At 41.1% G+C, this 22,033-nt stretch overlaps 1 protein-coding gene across 1 annotated transcript in view; it reads left to right on the top strand.

The window, feature by feature from the left end:
- The window catches only part of BICC1 (BicC family RNA binding protein 1), a 169,771-nt gene that overhangs the window by 96,598 nt on the left and 51,140 nt on the right, over positions 1-22,033 (top strand). The window lies entirely within an intron of this gene.

The following is a 22,033-nucleotide window of genomic DNA, read 5'->3' as shown; positions in this document are numbered from 1 at the left end:
CTTAAATATACTTTAAGGGCATCCCATAATACTGTTGGTTTCATTTTCTCTTTATCATTTATTTCATTAAAAAAAGGTTAATTTAAAAATATTTTTAAAATAATTTGCGAATTTGTAAATGTATTAGATCTTAATCTCCAGTTTTAGGCTTATTCCTTAAAGTATTGTTAGTACATATAACTTTTATTGGGGCATGATCAGAAATTATGACTGGAGCAAAATCTATTTTATCTAATTGTGGTATCTGGGATTCAGACATAAATATGGAATTTATCCTTGAGTACGTTACATATTTCTTAGGGAAAAAAATAATATGTCCCTTTTGGATATAAGTATCTCCACCAATCAGTTAGACCCTCCCTTTCCAATAGTTTTTCCAGTTTTTACTCTGTCCCGCAAAATTTTCCTAGTTTTTGATGTTGTGTCCGTTTTTCCATTTAGAATATGATTTGTATTCTCCCCCCCCCATATAATGTCTCCCCATTTAAACTGTTTAAATTTCTTCAGTACATTTTGTATAAATATTGGTTGTCCAGTATTAGGGGCATAATAAGATCCAGTAGGTATTCATCTGTGTTACAAATTTCCTGACTTGACTGTATCTTGACATTGGTTTTTCCCAAGACCCCTAATGCTTTTAGTTACACCTGATTGTAGGCATTTGTTGACTTGTCCAGTATGCTGGTTGAAATGGAATGAATGAATACCAGGGCAGAGATGGGGCAGAATTGAGGAAGAGATCAGTGTGAAAGAAAGACTTTGAGAATAGGAGGGAAGAGAAAAGGCACTGGAAAGAGGGGTAGAATTAAGATCTTTTAACTCGGGTGACTGCATACACCTAGTAGATCCTGGGGGCAATAAGATAGGAAAGACTTAAGTTGACAGAGGCGTAAGAGAAAAAATGTGTGTGAAATGAATTGATTTCTAACCTAAGCAAAGACAGATACATTAACTGTTTATAAAAGTTTCTGCTGCCTCGTCTTTTCAGCAGCTAAAAGTGTAGAAGTTTATTCTCCTCATCCAGGTGGGGCAATAATATTGTGTTCTGATATGTCCATACATATTTCTCTGTATTATTTCAGATGACAGACCAGGTATAGAACAAAGATGACTCAAGATATGTATTGTGTTTGTAAAAATGGTGCTTCTCCAATGGGAGTAGAAGCTGAAAAATAATCAAAATAATTGTAATCACACAGCCTTTTATTGTTATGCTAGATCAGTTGTCTAAGGTGGGCTGCTGTAACTAAAGGTAGAGCCCTAGAGATTATTCACATATCCTATGGTTAACACAAGAAACCGTAGTCCAAAAGAACCAAAATATCAAGCTGGGTTATAGACAAGATCTATGGTCCAAGCTGTCTAAAAGACTGCCTCTCCCTCTGTTGGGCCTTTCTGGGTGTTAAGATCATGAATGGATGCCTTTCTCTTGGTTCCGCCACCCTCACAGGTGCGCTTGATGGGGAGACGGGAGAGGACCTTCTCTGTCGCTGCTGCCAGACTCTGGAACTCCTTCCCACGGAAAGCCAGGCTGTCCTTCCGCAAGCAGGCAAAAACCTTTCTCTTCAGGCAGCCTTTCCTTTCGTGACTAGCTGAGAGGGTTGTTTCAGTTCTTTTTTTTTTTTTATGGATTGTTGTGCTTTGTTGTTTTTAAATGTGTCCTTACGAGTTTTAATATAATACTTGTTTAATTCCTTTTTAACATTTATATACTTACTGTTTTTATTGTTTACTGTTTTTAGCTTTTAAATAATGTCGTTTTAGTGATGTAAGCTGCCTTGGGTCCTTTTAAGGAGAAAGGCAGGGTAAAAATATTTTAAATAAATAAATCTTGCACCTGACATTCTTGGTCAGAAGGACATGTTCCTTGCTTGGAGTTGCTCAGAAGCTGTTAATGAACCATTCTGCCAGTTGCAGTCTGAACAATGAATGCAATTTAATTGTAGTATTCAGATTTCAATAATGTATTCTATGATATTAATGAAATGCAAAGGATAGGAAAATTGTTATCTACAGGTACATATTAGAGTTCTAAAAATTCAAAGTTCCTGACTGTCATGAGTGCCAGATCCCAAAATGGAAAGGGGGAAACACATAAACTGTCCTGAACAAGGAAAACAATGAAACCCAAATTCTTTTAAATAAATGATTTGTAAGTCCCTACTGAAAACTCCTTGGCACTCCCCACTGAAGGCTGGCTGATACTGAGGAATACTGTTGGAAGTCTACAACCACAATAATTTGGATCCTTTGAGATGAAGATGAAAATATACTTAAAAGTTAAGTTGTTTTTTTAGAAAACTAACTGTCGAAGAAGCTGATAGCAGTTTCATATGTGCAATTTCTTCTCCCCATACTGTCTTTTTCTGTTCCTCATATTTCCCAAGACCAGATCAGTACACATTTTCATGTGCGTCATATTATATGTTTTTAAATCACTCATTGCCTAAGAATATTGGACCCCAACATAGATGTGTTAAGACATGTTGTGTGTGATCATATACAATCCTTGACTACTGCCAGACACTTTCAGTGCCATACCAGATTCATCTATGGGAATTTATCAGCTTCTTAGTTCAGTAAATAAAGTGTGTCACTGATGTGAGAATTCAGTTTGATACAGTTTTGAGCTCTTGAGCTTGTCATGCAGTTTGGCTTATTGAGTAAGGTATAGGGAATTGTCAGAAATCCAGGCAAATATGTGGCTGGTAACCTCAACATCCAGCTTGATTATTTAATAGCAGGTTTCCTCTTTGCACACAACCTGTTTTGGATCCAAGACTTACAAATTTTGGCATTTCGAACAAAGTAATTACTTGGTTACATTTTCATTGAATCTGGCATCTTTCTTCCATATGAGTATAGGGGAAGCAATCTTTGGAATCATTCTTGTTAAATCCGATGTTAAGGTCACTTTAGAAGGGTGCTTGCATTCTCCACTCTCAAAACTCAAGCCATGTAGATTCTTGTAGTCACAGCAGAGACAATACAAGACCTTGGTGTGTTTCTCCCTCCAATAAATTGTTTAACACTAATAAATCAGTGTGTGGAAAAAGATTTTCTTTCATGCCTTGGGGCAATGCACGTAATTGCTGCAGCAGTTCTTGTCATTTACATTTGCTGGACGATTTTAAAGTTGTTCAGCCAAAAAGTAATAAATCTCTTGGAACAAAGACATAAGGGTATTTGGTTGGCTAGCTGGTTGCAGCATTTGCCAAAACCCTTTAGAAGGAGAACTGAATGTTTCTAATGGAATTCTTCATAAAAAGTACAATAAATGTTGATAAGAAGTTGAGAGGCATTCTATGTTGTGGTTATGCTCCCATAAACTCCTTTAGGATAAATTACTTTTTTGATACTTTGTTCAAATTGCAAGTAGTGTTGGAATCAGTCCTACTTTGTGAAACAAGTTTTCTCCATGTAAGCATCCTCTTAACAGTGTCTACACTTATTATGGTAGCAGTTCAGTCCAATATCTGGTGACTATTTACAAACCAGCTCTGTGCGGGACAAAATTGCTGTGTGTAACTCTTTGTGGTATGGAAAGTGCAGTAATAACTAGAAGCCAATATGGATTTGTCAGAACAAATCTTGCCAGTCTAATCTGATCTTGTTTTTTTAATCAGGTAACATTCCTGATAGGTACAGGGAATGCTGTAGACATCTTATATCTTAACGTCAGCAAAGCTTTTGACAAAGTGCCCCATGATGTCCTGATTAGCATGCTTACTAGGTGTGAGCTGGGTAGAAAAACTGTCAGGTGGATACACAGTTGGCTACAGAATTGTACTCAGAAGTGATTATTAAGGCTCCTTCTTCAACTGGGAGGAGGTAACAAGTGGGGTAGCGCTGGCATCAGTCCGGGGCCCAGGTCTTTTATTAATGATCTGGATCAGGGGGGTGCAGAGAATGCTAATCAAATTTGCAGGTGACACAAAATTAGGTGGAATAGCTAATACACTGGGAGACAGAAACAAAATTCTGAAAGATCTTGATAGGCTTGAGCACTGGGCTGAAAACAACAGAATGAAATCCAACAGGGATAAATGCAAAGTACTGAACCTTGGAAAAAGAAACCAAATGCATAGTTACAAGATGGGGGATACCTGGCTCAGGAATAATAGAAAGAAGGATCTTGGAATCATCATAGATAATAAGCTGAATATAAACCAACAGTATGATGTGCCTACAAAAAATGGCAAATGGTATGTTAGACTGCATTAGTAGAAGTATAGTTTCCCACACGGGCTTTCCTAACGACCTGCAAGAAATAGACGATGTGCGCAAGACAGCTGTCATTGACATGGAACTGAGTAGACTGCAGATGGACATTGTTGCCTTACAAGAGACAAGACTGCCAGACTCAGGATCTGTCAAAGAAAAAAACTTCTCATTCTTCTGGCAGAGAAAACCATCGAATGAGACCAGGGAATATGGTGTTGGCTTTGCAGTCAGAATTACTCTTCTGAGATGCATTGTTCCACCTACTGTGGGGAGTGAAAGAATCCTGTCTCTGCAGCTCCACTCATCAGCAGGACCAGTAACCCTCATTAGCGCATATGCACCAACACTGTCATCCACTCCAGAAGTGAAAGACAAATTCTATGATGATCTGGCAGCTACTATCCAAAAAGTCCCTGAAAGAGACGCACTGTTCATTCTTGGAGACCTTAACGCTAGAGTTGGTGCTGATCATAATTCTTGGCCCACTTGTCCAGGCCGTTTTGGCATTGGAAAGATGAATGAAAATGGCCAACGCTTGCTGGAGTTCTGCTGCTATTATGGTCTTTGTGTCAGCAACACATTCTTTAATACGAAGCCGCAACACAGAGTCTCCTGGAGACATCCAAGATCCAAGCATTGGCATCAGCTCGATCTAATCCTCACTAGACGTTCTAGCCTTCCTAGTATTACGATCACATGCAGTTACCAGAGTGCCGATTGTGATACTGATTACTCCCTGGTGTGTAGTAGAGTAAAACTGCGAACAAAGAAATTGTATCACACGAAAAAGGAAGGAAGACCACGTATTGACATCAGCAAGACTCGCGATCAAAGAAAAGTGAAGGAATTTGCCCAAGCACTTGAGGAAGCCCTTCCAGGTCCGGCTAATGCAAATGCACCTGAACGATGGGAACACTTCAAGAACACTGTCTATAACACCGCCTTTTCCACCTTTGGCAAGAAGACCAAAAAGATGGCTGACTGGTTCGAAGCCCATTCAGAGGAGTTAATGTCAGCCATCGAGGATAAGAGAAGAGCTCTAGCAGCATATAAAGCCTGTCCTAGCGAGTACAGTGGACCCTCAACTTACAGACGGCTCGACTTACAGACTTTTCGAGTTACAGACTTCTGTGGCCACAAAATTTAGATTCAACTTGCAACCGGAGAATCGACTTACGGACCAGAAAAAAACCAAAATGGAACAAAAATAGAATAAAAACTGCCAGTTATGGGATTAATCGATTTTCAGTGCATTGTAGGTCAATGGAGATTCGACCTACAGACTTTTCGACTTGCAGCCACCGTTCCAATACGGATTAATTCCATAAGTAGAGGGTCCACTGTACAACTTGCAAGCTCTTCGAGCTGCTCGCAGTCAAGTCCAACAGGCTGCCAGGAGATGCTCCAACAATTATTGGCTCCAGCTCTGCTCTCAGATACAGTTAGCAGTGGACACAGGTAACATCAAAGGAATGTATGACGGTATCAAGCAGGCCTTAGGTCCAATACAGAAGAAATCTGCTCCCCTGAAGTCTGCTACAGGTGTGCTCATCCAGGACCGAGCACAGCAGATGGAACGCTGGGTACAGCACTACTCTGAGCTGTATTCCAGAGAGAATGTAGTAACCGAAGAAGCATTACATAACATTGAGTGCCTGCCTGTCTTGGAAGAGCTGGACAGCGAACCAACCCTAGCAGAAATAAAAGCGGCCTTGGACTCCCTCGCCTCCGGCAAGGCACCTGGAAAGGATAACATCCCCGCTGAAGTGCTGAAATGCTGTAAGGAGATCATCATTTCAGCAAGGCCTGCCAAGACTTTGGACTAACAATCAGCCTGAAGAAAACACAAGTCATGGGCCAGGGTGTGGACTCACCTCCCTCTATTACCATCTCCACACAAGAATTGGAGGTTGTTCATGACTTTGTGTACCTCGGCTCAACCATCTCTGACACCCTCTCTCTAGATGTCGAGCTGGATAAACGCATTGGCAAAGCAGCCACCATGTTCTCTAGACTCACAAAGAGAGTATGGCTCAATAAGAAGCTGACGACACATACGAAGATCCAGGTTTATAGAGCCTGTGTTCTAAGCACACTCCTGTACTGCAGTGAGTCATGGACCCTTTGTGCACAGCAGGAGAGGAAGCTGAACACCTTCCATATGCGTTGCCTCCGACGGATTTTTGGCATCACCTGGCAGGACAAAGTTCCAAACAGAGCAGTCCTAGAACGAGCTGGAATTTTCAGCATGAACACATTACTGAAACAGCGACGTCTACGTTGGCTCGGGCACGTCATGAGAATGGCTGATGGTCGGATTCCAAAAGATCTCCTCTATGGAGAATTAGTGCAGGGAAAGCGGCCCAGAGGGAGACCACAACTGCGATACAAGGACATCTGCAAGCGAGATCTGAAGGCCTTAGGAATAGACCTCAACAGATGGGAAAACCTGACATCTGAGCGTTCAGCCTGGAGGCAGGCGGTGCATCACGGCCTCTCCCAATTTGAAGAGACCCTTGCCCAGCAGGCCGAGGCAAAGGGGAAGTCACAAAAGCAGCAAAACCAGGGAGCCAGACAGGGGACAGACTGGATTTGTCTTCAGTGTGGAAGGGACTGTCACTCTCGAATTGGCCTTCTCAGCCACACTAGGCGCTGTTCCAAGCCCTCCATACAGAGCACGCTACCATAGTCTTTCGAGACTGAAGGATGCCTAACTAAGTTTCCCAGAAGGTATTAGTTCCCCTCAATTCAGCACTGATTAGGCATCATCTTGAGTATTATGTCGATTTCTGAATGCACTTCAAGAAGGATGCTGACAAATTTGAACAAGTTCAGAGGAGGGCAACAAGGATGATCAAGGGGCTGGAAACCAAGCCTTATGAGGAAAAACTGCAAGAACTGGGAATGTTTAGCCTTGTGAAAAGAAGACTGAGGGGTGATATGATAGCACTTTTCAAATATTTGAAAGGCTGTCATACAGTGGAGGAGCAGGATCTGTTCTTGATCAGCCCAGAGTACAGGACATGAAACAATTGGCTCAAGTTAAAGGAAGCCATATTTTGGTTGAATATCAAGAAAAACTTCCTAACTACTAGAACAGTATGGCAATGGAATCAGTTACCTCAAGAGGTGGTGAGTACTATTGCACTGGAGGCATTCAAGAGAAATTTAGACAACCACCTGGCAGATATCCTTTGATTTGTATGGAGATTTGTAGGAGGTTGGATATGATGGCCTTATGGGCCCTCTCCAACTTCATTATTCTTTCCTTCTAAGTATTGCCCTATAATGGATCTCTCTTTTCAAAGCCATTTGTTATTCTATTGTTAGAGAAAAACGTGTATGGCTTATATACTGCCCCATAGTGCTTAAAGCACTCCAGAAGTTTTTTTTTAAAAAAGTGGGCACATTCCCTCCTCCTCATTTCTTGTTGTCTATTATTTTGGTTGCATTATAGTGTGGGAATTGCTCAGATCACTCAACTTTTAAATTTCATTGTGATGTTTTTTTAATAAGGGGAATTGCAATCTGAAAATGGGTCCTTTATTTGCTCCAGTGGGGGAAAGGTTAACCAGAGATGACCTGAGACTATCTACAGGTGCAGTTGGTTTGAAGATTTAAATCACAGCAGATGAACAGGGAATAAGATCCACGAAATGAAGAAACAATATAAAAGCTATGAAAGAAAAATCAATGAATTTCTAACACTGTACAACGCAGTGATGAATTAAAAAGTGCAAAGCAGCACAAGCTGTATTAAAGTATCAGATGGAATTAAAATTATGCTAAATCAGATACCGTTAACCCTTCATAAAACACCACATTTGTCCCTAGTCTTTTACCAGCTGTCTAGTTGAAGCTTGTTATGTTCCAGGTATTTGGTCTAAAGATTTGAGAAAGAAAGACATAGCTATCTATCCCGAGGAATAGGATCCTGAAGACTCAGGGAGATATGGAGAAGAATTGATGCAGGAGAATCTAGATGGGAAAATTAGAAGAAAACATGTAAAATAAAATAGTGAAATTGCTCTGTGTGTGTGAGGGGGGGATAAATAAAAGGAAGTAAGGGAGGATTAGAATTTCCCAGAAGGAATGATGTAAGCAATTGTAAAAACTGAAGCTTCTTTCAGAATGAAGGCAAGCTAAGACTCAAAGGTCCCAGAGCAATCAAAATCTGAAAAAGTAAAAATAACATGAGAATACATGAACTGAAAAGCATTTGTGTGAGAGCATGAATGTGAGTGTAAATGAATGTGACTCTGAGTCTCCTAGTCCCAAATGACAATTTCTTCTTGCTCTACTGATGACACTATTTTTTCTTGCATTCTGATAGGCTTCCTTACCTTCACCCCTAAAATTCAGTTCTGTGTTGGTAGATGGCAAGTTGGAAGAAAAAGTGCTTTGCACCACATTCCTTTATCCTCAGAAAATGAATTTAATCCCTTTGTCCTGCTGCATGAAATGAGACATGTAACATCAGAGTACACAGTGATAAGGTACAGTGGGCCCTTGAGCCATTGAAAATGTACAACCTTGGAACCTGACCGTCTTGTTCCATTGTTGTCCAGCTCACCAAATTCTTGTTGCCACAACAGTCATATATCAGTGTTTCTGTTTGTTTTGTTTTTTGTTTTGTTTTTGGTAATTCCATCATGCAAAAGTCCCTTTTGCCAGCAAGAAATAGTCAACTATACTTTTTATGAAATAAACCAAAGATTTCCTCTGTGCCATTCCATAGGCGGGCCATTCTGCAGATTGGTAGTTCATCACATAGGCGAAATAACTATAGGCCAGTCCAATCCACATGTCCACATGTCTTTTGTGTGGTGTTCAGCCCAATCATTTTTGTAGAGTGTGCCTTATTGCGGGCGTCTTTTGATAAAGAATATTGAAAGGTGTTATTGTGTATTTGAATTCTAGCAAACAGTGTCTTAGGGTAATTGAGAAAGATTGTCCTTTACTAAAACTCACTGTCTGACAGCACATATTGCAACAAAACAGTGAAGGGAAAATCACGGTTGAGTCTTACTTCTCAATAATTCCAGGGTAATTTGCAGGGTTTTTGGGGGGGCAGGGGGAACTAGGTGAAGAGAAGGAAGCAGTCCAGTTGCTTTCTCAGCTCATGTATCTTGCAGTGAAAGAGATGTACACAAATCTCTTCCTTTGCATATTTCCCAGGAAGGGCACATGGAGGAAACACAACCTGCTCACACATTTCAGCAATTCTTAGTTGTGTGAAGCCACTCAGTCTAATATTGTTGAACTTTTTTAGTGGTTTCCACTTGTCCCTTAGTCCCTCCACATCTACCCTTTGGTCATTTATTGTATAGAGGAGAATCCACACTCACTCCTTCACAACTGATGAACTACATCGGAGCAGTTCTCGATTCCCAAAGGGCACAAGCCTTCCTCCCCCAAGAGCTGGCAGTGAAAATCTACACTGCACTTCAGCACTTTCAAACAACACCGATTACTCACTGCACATCATGCACAACATCTACTCGGACTCATAGCATCCACAACATCAGTAATTAGACATGCACGTCTTAAAAAGCATTCCCTTCAGGTGTAGTACCTGTCCCTCTTCAACCCGATGTCAGACCCACCTACAACATTACTAAGAGTCACACCTGAACTCGCAGCACAGCTCCAATGGTGGAACACACCATCCAATCTATTCATAGGCAGACCCTTCACACCCCTTCAACTTATGACGCAAATAACCATGGATGCAAATCCAACTGCCTGGGGAGCTCATTGTGACAGCCTCCATATTCACGCCCTCTGGTCTCCCTCAGAAAAATGCTTTCATATAAACAACCTAGAACTTTTGGCCATCTTCAAGGCCCTCCGTGCGTTCGAGCCACTTGTCACTGGTACTGCCGTTCAGATAACTACAGACAACACCACAGCTCTTTTCCATCTCAACAAACAGGGCGGCACCCATTCTCTGCCCCTACTCTACCTCACTGTGCAAATCTGGGAATGGTGTCTCGAATGCCATATCTTCCCAATAGCAATTCATATCTCCACTCACCACAATCAGCTGGCCGCTTCTCTGAGCAGACACAGCACCCAGATGCACGAGTGGTCCCTTGATGATACCATCTTTCATCAACTCTCCAATCTGTGGGGACAGCCGCACATAGACATCTTTGCAGTGGCAGAAAATGCAAAATGTCCTCTCCATTGCTCTAGAGCAGGAATCAGTCCGGCTCACTGGGAGATGCTCTCATGACCTCGTGGACATCACGCCTGATTTCCCTCTTACCTCCCATTCCCCTCCTTCTCAGGAGTATTGTCAAACTACATTGGGAACAGGCCAACGTGATTCTCCTTACCCCGTGGTGGCCTAGGCAACCCTGGTTCACCATGCTCCGCTCAGTGTCCACAGACTTCATCTGTCTTCCCCACATATCTCACTTACTCACTCAAAACCAGGGCCAAACCTTTCACCCCGATTTTCTTGCACTTCATCTTACAGCATGGAGGATTCGCCCATTGTAGCTGCTATCCTAGTGCGTGCCAGGAAACCTACTACCACTCAACTATATGCCTATAAATGGGCTGCTTTTGTTAAATTTGTGGCTCAGCATCACTTTCCTACTACACCTACAACTCTTTTTGGTACTACAGTTTCTTGCCTCTTCAACAGATAGCTTTCTCTGTCTACTCTCAAGGTCTACCTATCAGCTATAGTAGCCCACCAACCACATGACTCTGATGCTGCTACGCTCTTTTGTCATCCCACGATAAAACAATTTCTTAAAGGAGTATCCAACATACAACCTACTCGACCACACCTTCCTCTGCAGTGGTCCTTGCACACCGTCCTTCGATGCCTTATGCTACCTCCATTTGAACGTCTCGCAACGACATCTGACCATCTTCTTGCATTCAAGATCCTCTTCCTTATCGCCATCACTTCTGCTCTCAGAGCCTCAGAGATTGCTGTTCTTCGAGTTGATCCTCCATTTCTCCAATTTCACCCAGATAAAGTCACCCTTTATCCTGATGTTTCTTTCCTGCCTAAGATTATTTCTGACTTTCATCTTAAGCAACCCATAATCTTACCTACCTTCTTTCCATCACCAACCACTGACGTGGAACGCTCTCTTCACCTCCTAGACGTTAGAAGAGTGTTGGCTTTCTATGTTTCAAGGACCACTCCTTTCCATAAATCCAAGTGACTTTTTGTTTTCCCGCACTTACCACACAGGGGATCGCTTGTTCGTTCATAAACCACCTCTAAATGGCTGGTGGCGACTATATGCCTTGCGTATCATTTAGCCAAGAAGCCTATTCCTGTTGGAATTAAGGCTCATTCTATGAGAGCAGTGGCCGCCTCTACAGCTTTTCTCAGAAGCATTTCTGCCCCTGATATCTGCAGGGCTGCCACGTGGTCCACACCATCCACCTTTGCCTCTCATTACTATTTGGACTTCCAGGCAAAGTCAGATACAGCTTTTGGACGAGTGGTTCTCTCAGCTGTTCTTCCACGATGTCCCTCCTCCAGACAGGTAAGCTTGTTAATCACCCATTAGTGTGCATTCACAAAGACCACGAAGAAGAGAGGTTACTTACCATAACTCTGGTTCTTCAAGTAGTCATCTGTGAATTCACACTTCCTGCCCATCCTCCCCTCTGTCCGTCACATCAATTAATTTTCTGCAGCAGCAGGCTTTGTGGGAACTGAGGCACTTGAGGATGGGCGGACCATGTGTACTGGGGGGGGCGGTCCTAGCGAAGAAATGTTAAGTTCTAGAAGATTCCGGAAACCTCTGCACAGGCACAGATAAACCCATTAGTGTGAATTCACAGATGACCACTTGAAGAACCAGTTATGGTAAGTGCAGTAACCTATCTGTTCTTAGACTGCAACTCTCAGAAAACCTGGCCAGTACAGCTCGTGGTGAAGGTTTGTGAGAATTGCCCTCCAAGAACACCTGGGTTACCCAAGGTTGGGAACCACTGCTGTAGCAGATCAATGCACCTTGAATAATTTATAAATATCAATTTTGTAGAAGGAACAAACACTGGAGCCTTTGTATTCTCGAAGGCTTTCACGGCCGGGATCTGATGGTTGTTGTGGGTTTTTCGGGCTCTTTGGCTGTGTTCTGAAGGTTGTTCTTTCTGACGTTTCGCCAATCTCTGTGGCCGGCATCTTTGGAGGACCAGAGTAGGAACTCTGTCCATGCTCTGTTGCTGTTTGTTGGATAGTTGACTATTTATAGCTGTGGGAACGGCTTTTGCCCTTTTCAGGAGATAGGGTGATGATGGTGATCAGCATGTTTTTGTTGTGAATATATTGTTGTGATAAGGGGAAAGATTATCTGTCACTGTGATTGATGGGTATCTTTAGCTGGTCTTTTTTGTGCAATGATCCCTGGTCCTTGTGGCTAGGTAGAGTTTGTTGACCTTTTGCAAGCTGTATTTTTCAGTGCTGGGAGCCAGGCCTGTACTTCAGTATTTTGAAATAGAATTTCATGTCCAGCTTGTTTTAGGGCATGTTCAGCTACTGCTGATTTTTCCGGTTGTTTTAGTCTGCAATGTCTCTCATGTTCTTTGATTCTGGTGTGAGTGCAGCATTTTGTGGTTCCAATATATACCTGTCCACAACTGGAAGGTATCCGGTATACTTCTGCAGTGGTGAGGGGGTCCCTTTTGTCCTTTGCTGACCATAACATTTGTTGTATTTTTGTGGTGGGTCTCAGTACTGTTTGCAGGTTGTGTTTTTTTCAAAAGTTTCCCCATGCAGTCTGTGACCCCTTTGATGTATGGCAGAAATACTTTACTTCTGGGTGGCTGTTTTTCCTCTTCAATTTGGTAATGTTTCCTTGGTTTGATGGCTCTTTTGATTTCATTCTTGGAATAGCCATTCATCTGTAGGGCCCAATTCAGATGGTCAAGTTCGGTGCTAAGAAATTAATCTTCACAGTTCTGATTTGCACGGTCTACCAGTGTTTTGATTACAGTATGCCTCTTTTTGTCATGTGTGGTGGTTGGAGTTTTTGTGTAGGTACCAGTCTGTGTGGGTAGGTTTTTCTGTAGACCCTGTGTCCCAATAGGAGGTCAGTTTTGCATATGACCATGACATCTAAGAAAGGGAGTTGGCCCTCTATTTCTTTTTCCATGGTGAATTGCATATTTGGGTGGATGCTGCTGAGATGGTTTAGAAATTCTTCCAGTTTTTCTTCACCATGGTTCCAAATTCCAAGGTGTCATTCACGTATCGGAACTAGACTGTGGGTGTGAAGGGTGCCGAAGCCATGTTCCATGTTCCATGTAGAGGTTTGCTATAACCGGGCTGAGGGTGCTCCCCATGGAGCTTTTGTATGATACTAAACATCTTCATTCCTTATGCCTTCTCTTCTATGCAAAAGATCCAGGGGCTTGGCAAAAACTCCTCTGAAACAGCGGAGTGATGGTCAGACTGAAGGATGTTCGATCCCAATGTAGTATGTAAGGGGCTGTTTCCTCAATGTATCTTTTTTAAAAAGTTCTGTGCTGTTTTTGAAATGTTTGAGTGATTTTATCACTTTTTCCCTTCAAATGCATTCTAAGGCTCAGAAATGTGATTTGGGATGGCAAGATGTTGTCTATTCAGGAGATGAAGAGCAGGTATTTCCACATGGAAATGAGAACCTAATCAGTTTTGTTGCATTTGCTATTTGGACTCTCTTACTCTAGTGTGAGTAATGTAGTATCCTTGGTATAAGTGAAGGATGAGCAGCTGTTTGGAACTTCAACTTACACAACTGTTTGGTATCATAGAAAGGGTTAAATAGTCATGGGAGTTGCAGTTCAACAGATAAAGGGACCAAAGTCCGTCCCCCCAGTCTAGATAGTGTGGCATCACACTAATATTTCTGGGAAGCCTAGAATTGTGTTTTGTTTTTTTAAAAAAAGCATTTATTCCAGGGCACTTATAAAATATTTATATTTGTATTTGTCTTCAGTGTGGAAGGGATTGCCACTCTCAAATTGGCCTTCTCAGCCACACTAGACGTGTTCCAAGAGCTCTATTCAGAGCACGTTACCATAATCTCTCAAGACTGAAGGATGCCTACTATATACAATATGGTGTGATTCTGATGACTATTCTAGAAGGATTCATGGCAGAGAGAGAGAAAAGAGTGATGAGCCCCAGAGCAGAGGAGGGAAAAAGGGATAGATACGGCATATAAATATTTTTAATGAATAATAATAGAGAGTGAACTTGTCTTTCTTATATCTGCTGAGATAGAATAGAGGATGAGGAATCCATGGCATGCAGTAGTTTAAACGCAAACAAATGAGGATGTAAGACACTACAGCATCAAGATCTATGGAATAATGAAGGGCAAGGACAGGAGCCCAGCTGGAAGTTTTAAGACTTAAGACTGAAAAATAGTTGCCCCAGGACTGCTCTTAAAAGCACTAGTTTAGATCTAGAAAAGGGAAGATCATGCAATGCCCAGTAAGACCGTCCTTGGTCAGGAACACGTGGGTGTCTATGTCAGAGGACAGGCATGTAGCCTAGAGCTTCAAAAGAGGCTCAGAGAAAATGCATGCCAGCAAGACCACATCTGAAGTCTAAGCATCTGAAGTTACTTTTTAAAAAAGCATTCTGTACTGCCAGAACAAAGAAACAAAGAAAAGAGACAAATATGCCAAGGATAGTTCTTGAAAAGGGTTGTCGGTTCTTGATGGGTGTTATGGAACTGGGGGACCCTGTGAGACCCAATCACAATTTCCCCATCAAGACCCCTTAAGACTCTGCCACAAGACTTAAGGGGTCTCCAGGGGGTTTAATGCACAAAACGTAACAGGCTGCCACCAGCTGGCATAAACATTAAAAATGTCAAAGGTTTGGATGCTACAACTGGATTTTAGTGACACACTTCCCTCTCATTCACCTCCCAAACAGCTGCTTGGAAGAATCTTTGTATTTTTATTTAAAAAGAAGAAAGGGGGTGGGATTTAAAGAATAAAATACACACCGTCACAGGAGTTGATCGCTCAAAAATTAAGAGCACATGGGATTGCAGAATTACAGCATTCAAAAGCAGAAACATTCCAGAAAATAATATAAACTATCTATCCTATTTCACTCATATTTAAGCAGGTACATGGAGTATATCTGGGTTTTCCTCCATTAGGTTAAACCTGGCACATTTTCACAGGATTGCAAAGTTCTCCTTACGAGTCAGGCAGAATCCCCAAATCGGGGGGGGGGGGGGGGGGGTTGACATTGCCTCCCTCGTGGAATCAATCTCCTTTTAAGCTGAGACTGAGAAAAATCACCATCAATCCTGTAGATCATAGAATCATATAGAAAAGTGACGTTGGAAGGGGCCTACAAGGCCATCAAGTCCAACCCCCTGCTCAATGCAGGAATACAATCAAAGCATATCTTCCAGGTGATTATCTAAGTTTTTCTTGAATGCCTCCAGTGTTGGAGCACTCATCAACTCCCGAGGTACCTGGTTCCACCGTTGTACTGCTCTAACAGTTAGGAGGTTTTTCCTGATATTCAACCGAAATCTGGCTTCCTTTAACTTGAGCCCATTGTTGCATGTCCTGCACTCTGGGTTGACAGAACAGATCTTGCCCCTCCTCTATATGGCAGCCTTTCAAATATTTGAAAAGTGGTATCATATCACCCCTCAGTCTTCTTTTCTCAAGGCTGAATATGTCCAATTCTTTCAGCCTCTCCTCATAAGGCTTGGTTTCCAAGCCCCTGATCCTCCTTGTCACCCTCCTCTAAACTTGTTCCAATTTAACACCCATTAATCATCACCCTCTGAGTATGATTCTGTAGCCAATTGTTTATCCATCTGACACTTGATCTATCCAGCGCACAACTAGTTAGCTTGCTAATCAGGATATCACAGGATACTTTGTCAAAAGTGTTGCTGAAATCAGGATATAATATGTCTACAGCATTCCCTCTGTCTATCAGGGGGTGACCTGATTAAAAAATGAGATCAAATTAGTTTGGCAGGATTTGTTCTTGACAAATCCGTTTTGACTTGTAGTTATTATTGCAGTCTTTCTTGGTTTTTGAACAATGGCCGCTTTACAATCTGTTCCAGAATTTTGCCTGGGATTGATGTCAGGCCTGTAGTTCCCAGGTTCCTCTTTTTTGCCCTTTTTGAAGACAAGGACCACATTAGCTCTCCTCCAATTCTTGGGCACCTCACCCATTTCCCTGATTTCAAGAAAATAATTGATAGTGGTTCTGAGAGTTCTTCAGCCAGTTCCTTCAGTGTTCTAGGATGCAGTTCATCTAGCCCTGGAGATTTGAACTTGTCCAAGGTGGTAAGGTATTTGACTAATTGTTTATCAATCTCCAGCTGCAATCCTGCACCACCACCACCCCGCACTTCCAATTTGAAAGTTCATACAGTGGACCCTCGACTTACAGACAGCTCGACTTACAGATTTTTCGAGTTACAGACTCCTCTGGCTGCAAAATTTAGATTCGACTTGCAGCCGGAGAATCGACTTACAGACCAGAAAAAACCCAAAATGGAACAAAAATAGAATAAAAACCGCTGGTTATGGGATTAATCGGTTTTCAATGCATTGTAGGTCAATGGAGATTCGACGTACAGACTTTTCGACTTGCAGCCACCATTCCAATACGGATTAATTCCTTAAATAGAGGGTCCACTGTAGTCTGTTTTATGGGAAAAGACTGAACTAAAATAAGAATTTAGCACCTCTGCCTTTTTTTTGTCTTCTGTTATCATTTTTCCATCTCCATTGTGGAGCTGTGTCGCTGTCTTTTGTTTGTCTTTTGCTACTCACACATCTGAAGAATGCTTTTCATTGTTTTTAGTGTCTTTAGCTATCCTCAGCTCATTCTCAGCTTTTGCCCTCCTAATGCCATCCCTGGATTTCCTTGCTACTTGTCTATACTCATCCTTGGTGTCCTGGTCTTCTTTCCATTTCCTGTACATGTCCTTTTTTGGAATTTAGGTCCTCCCTGAACATTTTGTGAAGCCACACTGGCCTTTCCCCCCCCTTTTTTTTTTCCTCGTTGGAATTGTTTGTAGTTGTGCCTTTAGAATTTCTCTTTTTTTTCCTTTCTTTCTTTTTTCAGAAGCTCCCACCCTTCTTGGACTCCTTTTCTTGGTTAGCATCTCCTGCCAATGGGACCTTACTTATCCTTATTCTGAGATTATTAAAATTGGCTTTTTAAAAATTCCAGCAGACCTGTGTGGCTACAGTCTGCTTTTGTTTCCTTTGAAATCAAGAATTCTAGAAGGACATGGTCACCCTGATCTAGAGTTCCCCTTACTGCCGCTTCCCCCACCAAGTCATTTCTGCTGGTCAAAATCAAGTCAAGGATAGCAAACCCTCTAGTTTCTTTGGATCGTTGACTCCAGCCCTGATGAAGGATGCACAGTGGAGAATTGAACTTCTCAACCTCTGGCTCCACAGCCAGATGCCTAAACCACTGAAATATGCAGCAATTTAGGGCCATTGTGCTGGGATATTTAGGTGGTAGGCTACTTTCAGGACAGTGGTTTCCTAGGCCAAGTGCAGGCCTGGTCTGGGAATCCATTGTCATAATATTTCATTCCTTCCTGACATGGCAGTGATACACAAGCTAGATGGAATTCAGACAAAACAGAAGTGCTACTCTTTCCAAAATGCATGCAACAGTTGCTGCCCTTGAAAAAGTAATTGAATTGAAGGAACTGAATGTAGACGCTGAGAAGTAGCTGAGACTAGTTAGATTTCAAGTAATTCACACCTCTTTGAGTTTACCAATGCCCTTCTGAAGTCTGTGGTTAGGAATCCAAGAGTTTAGCTTCCAAATGTTAACTGAAGCCTTTAAATTAAGCATATTGCAGTAGTCTTTTTCTGTGATCTTTGTCCACCTGTGTGTGCTTAAACTGACTGCATGAATGCATTTTGTGACGTTCCATACACTGTGGAATGTGTTTTTTGGGAGAACATGTTCCTACTCAGCAGATCTGTGTGATTGATATAACTTGTAGCCATTTTGTGCTATTAAACTCTTAGTTGGAGTGGGAGGGAAAAGAGCTGCAAGAGGAAATGTGATTCTTTTGTGCATATAAAAAAGGTATTGCCAAATAGCAAAGGTCTGTTGTTCATTCCTGTAGGGAAAGCTTCCAAGATTTCTGTTCTATTTCTGTTGCCTTCAGTTGGGAGCAGAGTCTATGAGGAAGATTTTGGCGGGAAAGAGTGCATTTTGTCTTCCAGACTTTATTACTACAGTACTTTTTGTTTTTGGTTCTAGGCAAGAGGCATAAACATAGTGCCTATAATGAAGATGAAAGTGTTTAATTCTGTTCAGTATCCTAAAGCTTGCCTCTCCTGATTCTTTGTTGTACATGTCATGGTTTCAGAAGCACATTGCATTCCCACATTGCAAACAGGAATGTTAGCTATTGATACAGTCTCCATCACTTCTTGATTGATTAACAAAGAGACATTTCAGAGGATCTTGAAATCACGGTTCTAATGTTCAAAAGTGAACTACATTTTTTTCCTTCTTCCTGTCTTTCTCCTGACTTTGTTTTCTGGGGAGCATTTTGCCATTATATTTTAACAGACAAGCAAGGCTCACCTCTTACTGTCAACACAGAGTCAGAAATCATGGTCTGAAGTGGTTTCTGATTTTGCTTTAAAGGGTAAATGCTAAGCATATGAGGCATTCTCTTCTCCCATCAGCAAGCACTTGGGTTCTGTTTCTTTCATCTTGAAATACAGGTCTAACTCAGTTTAAGAAATTAATGCATCCTCCGGGATGTTGCATAATGTGGAAATTTTGGAAGCCGATATGTAGATTGTGCTAGGTATGGGGCTGGCGCTAGAAACCTCCAGGTGCAGTGCATACTGGGGAAACCGTTTCGTACAGCGGAAAAAAGAAAAGGTAAACTGGGGCATTATTTTCTATTGATTACAGTACATAAATGGAAAATTATGTAAACCAAGGCTTTTGTAAACTGAGATACCGCTGTACTCTTGCTCTTACAGGAAGTCTTCCTGCACCTAGCAGAAAGTAGCTGCATTTTCTGATTAAAGCCTTCTTATTAGTTTCTATTCTATCACCATTGTTTTGTTTCAGCAAGTCAGCAAACATTAAATTAAAATGTATTCTCAAAGGCTTTCACGGCTGGGATCCGATGGTTGTTGTAGGTTTTTGGGGCTGTTTGGCCGTGTTCTGGAGGTTTTTCTTCCTAACGTTTCGCCAGTCTCTGTGGCCAGCATCTTCAGAGGACAGGAGTTAGAACTCTGTGTTTTGGTGTAGTGTGTGGGATAGTTGACTATTTGTAGCTGTGGGATAAGCTTTTTGTCCTTTTTAGGAGATTGGGCGATTATGGTGATCAGGGTGTTGTTGTTATAAGGGGGGGAGATTATCTGTTACTGTGACTGATGGGTGTCGTTAGCTAGTATTTTGTGTGCAGTGATCACCGCTTCTCGTGGCTGGGTAGAGTTCATTGACCTTTTAGCAGGCTGTATTTTTCAGTGCTGGGAGCCAGGCTTTGTTGAATTAACAAAGTGTTTTGAGATTATTCATTCTGATTTATACATTTTGTAAGATCTAGCTTCCTTACATAGTTTCAGAAAGATTCCAACTTGCATTAGGGGGATGCATGCTTTTTAATTCTGTAAGTCTAGAGTTTATTGGATAAAAGTATCTAGATACATCAGCTCATAAAATTTATTGCACATATTTTATTTTATAAATAAATTTACATTGTGCCCAATCTATGGCCTGACATAAGTTGCAGCAGTGCCTTATTTCAAGAATATCATGGTTCAGTGGCATGTTATTGTCATGCTGTTCAGTTCAAGTCAAAACGTAGCTGGCTTTGTGGAATGATTCAATTATATTGGTAATGTATAAAAACACCAGATGGTGCTGTCCTTCTTTGTTTGTATTTGTTACATTTTTTGTGCTAGCCAAGCTTGTTAATTTCACATTTATTTAACAACACAAAGATCTTGCCAGGAAAACTTCGACTAAAGAAGCAGTTTCCAGGAAGTATGTTACTTGCTTTCATTCTATTGGCATGTTGTGTAGCCGATAGTATACATTTTTGTATTGATAAGGAGCTGCCAAGGAAATTTAAAAAGGAAAAAGAAAAATGCCAGCTCATTTTCACAGTGCCCATATATATAATTGGGAAAATGTGACAAATCTTTTCATAATGCTCCATACTAAACTACAATATATGTTACCACTTCTAGAGGAGTTCTAAAACAAGACTATCAAAAACTCAATAAAGTGTACTATAGAAAAATGCAAAGAAAACTGGGTGTACCTTAAGGTAGGCGTTCTGAACCTCAATTCTCCAGGTGTTGATGAACTTCTATTTGCATCATCCCTCCTTCTTGCCAAGACTGCTAGGGCTTGTGGGAACTGGAGTTCAGTAACGCCTGAAAGGTTATGTATCTTCATTTCCTCCTTAAGATGTATTGATTTCTTGCTTCGAGTATTTCATCAGTTGAGCAGCCAAATAGGATCTAGGATTTTGTTTGTTTGTTTGTTTGTTTGTTTGTTTGTTTGTTTGTTTGTTTGTTTGTTTGTTTTTAAATCATGACAGTCCATCATGTTACAAGTAATAAATACAAGGCTTAACATAGTAATGTATCATCTTACTTATTATGTTATCTAACTGTTGACCACTTGCTATTCCCCACATTTCACAAAGTCACATTTACACTATTCCCCGTTTCACCTTAAAGAAATATTGACCAACAATCTAAATGCTCCAGATTGTTTTCTAAACCATGTGTCTCATCATTTATTTTATTGGCATATTTTAATAAAGGGTTCCAGGTTTCAGTGAATGCTTTATTTCTCCTCTATATAATCTAACTTTATTAGTCATTTTTTTCATCAACATTGTGTGCCATATCTTGTTTGTAAATACGTGCAATGAGAGATCATGATCATTTTTCCAATTTCTAGCAATCTCGGGATCTAGGATTAAATGTATCACTGAGATGTAATAGAATGTGAACGATAAACATTTAACAGTGAAATTCTAAACTTCTAAAATAAAATATTTATAAAGGGTATATGAATAGACCTTTATAAATACATGGATATTATTCAGAGATTGAACAATTCTGAACAATTTGGTTTTCAGTGAAAAACCAAAGAGCACCACCCTCACACGTGTGTTTGGTGGGGCATGGGAGAGGGCCTTCTCTGCTGCCATTCCCAGATTATGGAACTCTCTCCCATGAGAGGCCAAACTGGCCCCATCCACAAGTAGACAACGATCTTCCTCTTCAAGCAGGCTTTCACTAAGTGACTGGCTGTCTGGGAGGGTTTTTTTTAAATGGATTGTTGAGCCTTGTTGCTTTTAAATGTGTTTTATTATGGATTTTATTTACTATTTTAATATAATATTCATTTAAGTCTTTAAAAATATTTGTATACTTACTGGTTTTGTTTTTAAATATTGGATTCTCAATTATGTAAGCTACCTTGAGTCCTTTTTAAGAAGAAAGTATTCTTTTGTTTAATTAGTTTAAACAAAAGAATAAACAATATTTAGATGAGATTTAATCAATGTATTCATAGTAAATGCCTCCAGATTATGTGCCAGTATTTTGCCAGGCTTCCAAATGATACATGTATGTTATTGTCCATGCCATCTTCAGGGTTGAATGTTCGCCCATTCCTGCCTTGGCCAATGGACCCTACCATTGTAATATCTTAAATTGGCCAGTTGACTCCCAACCCAGCCCTGTTGTTGCTGTACAACAGTGGTTCTCAACTTCGGGTAACCCAGGTGTTCTTGGACTTCTATTCCCAGAACCCTTCACCAGC

The sequence above is a fragment of the Pogona vitticeps genome, chromosome 3 (assembly GCF_051106095.1).
Source record: "Pogona vitticeps strain Pit_001003342236 chromosome 3, PviZW2.1, whole genome shotgun sequence".
Classification (NCBI taxonomy): domain Eukaryota; kingdom Metazoa; phylum Chordata; class Lepidosauria; order Squamata; family Agamidae; genus Pogona; species Pogona vitticeps.
Note: the sequence above shows the minus strand (reverse complement) of the source record. Positions and strands in the feature narration are given on the sequence as shown.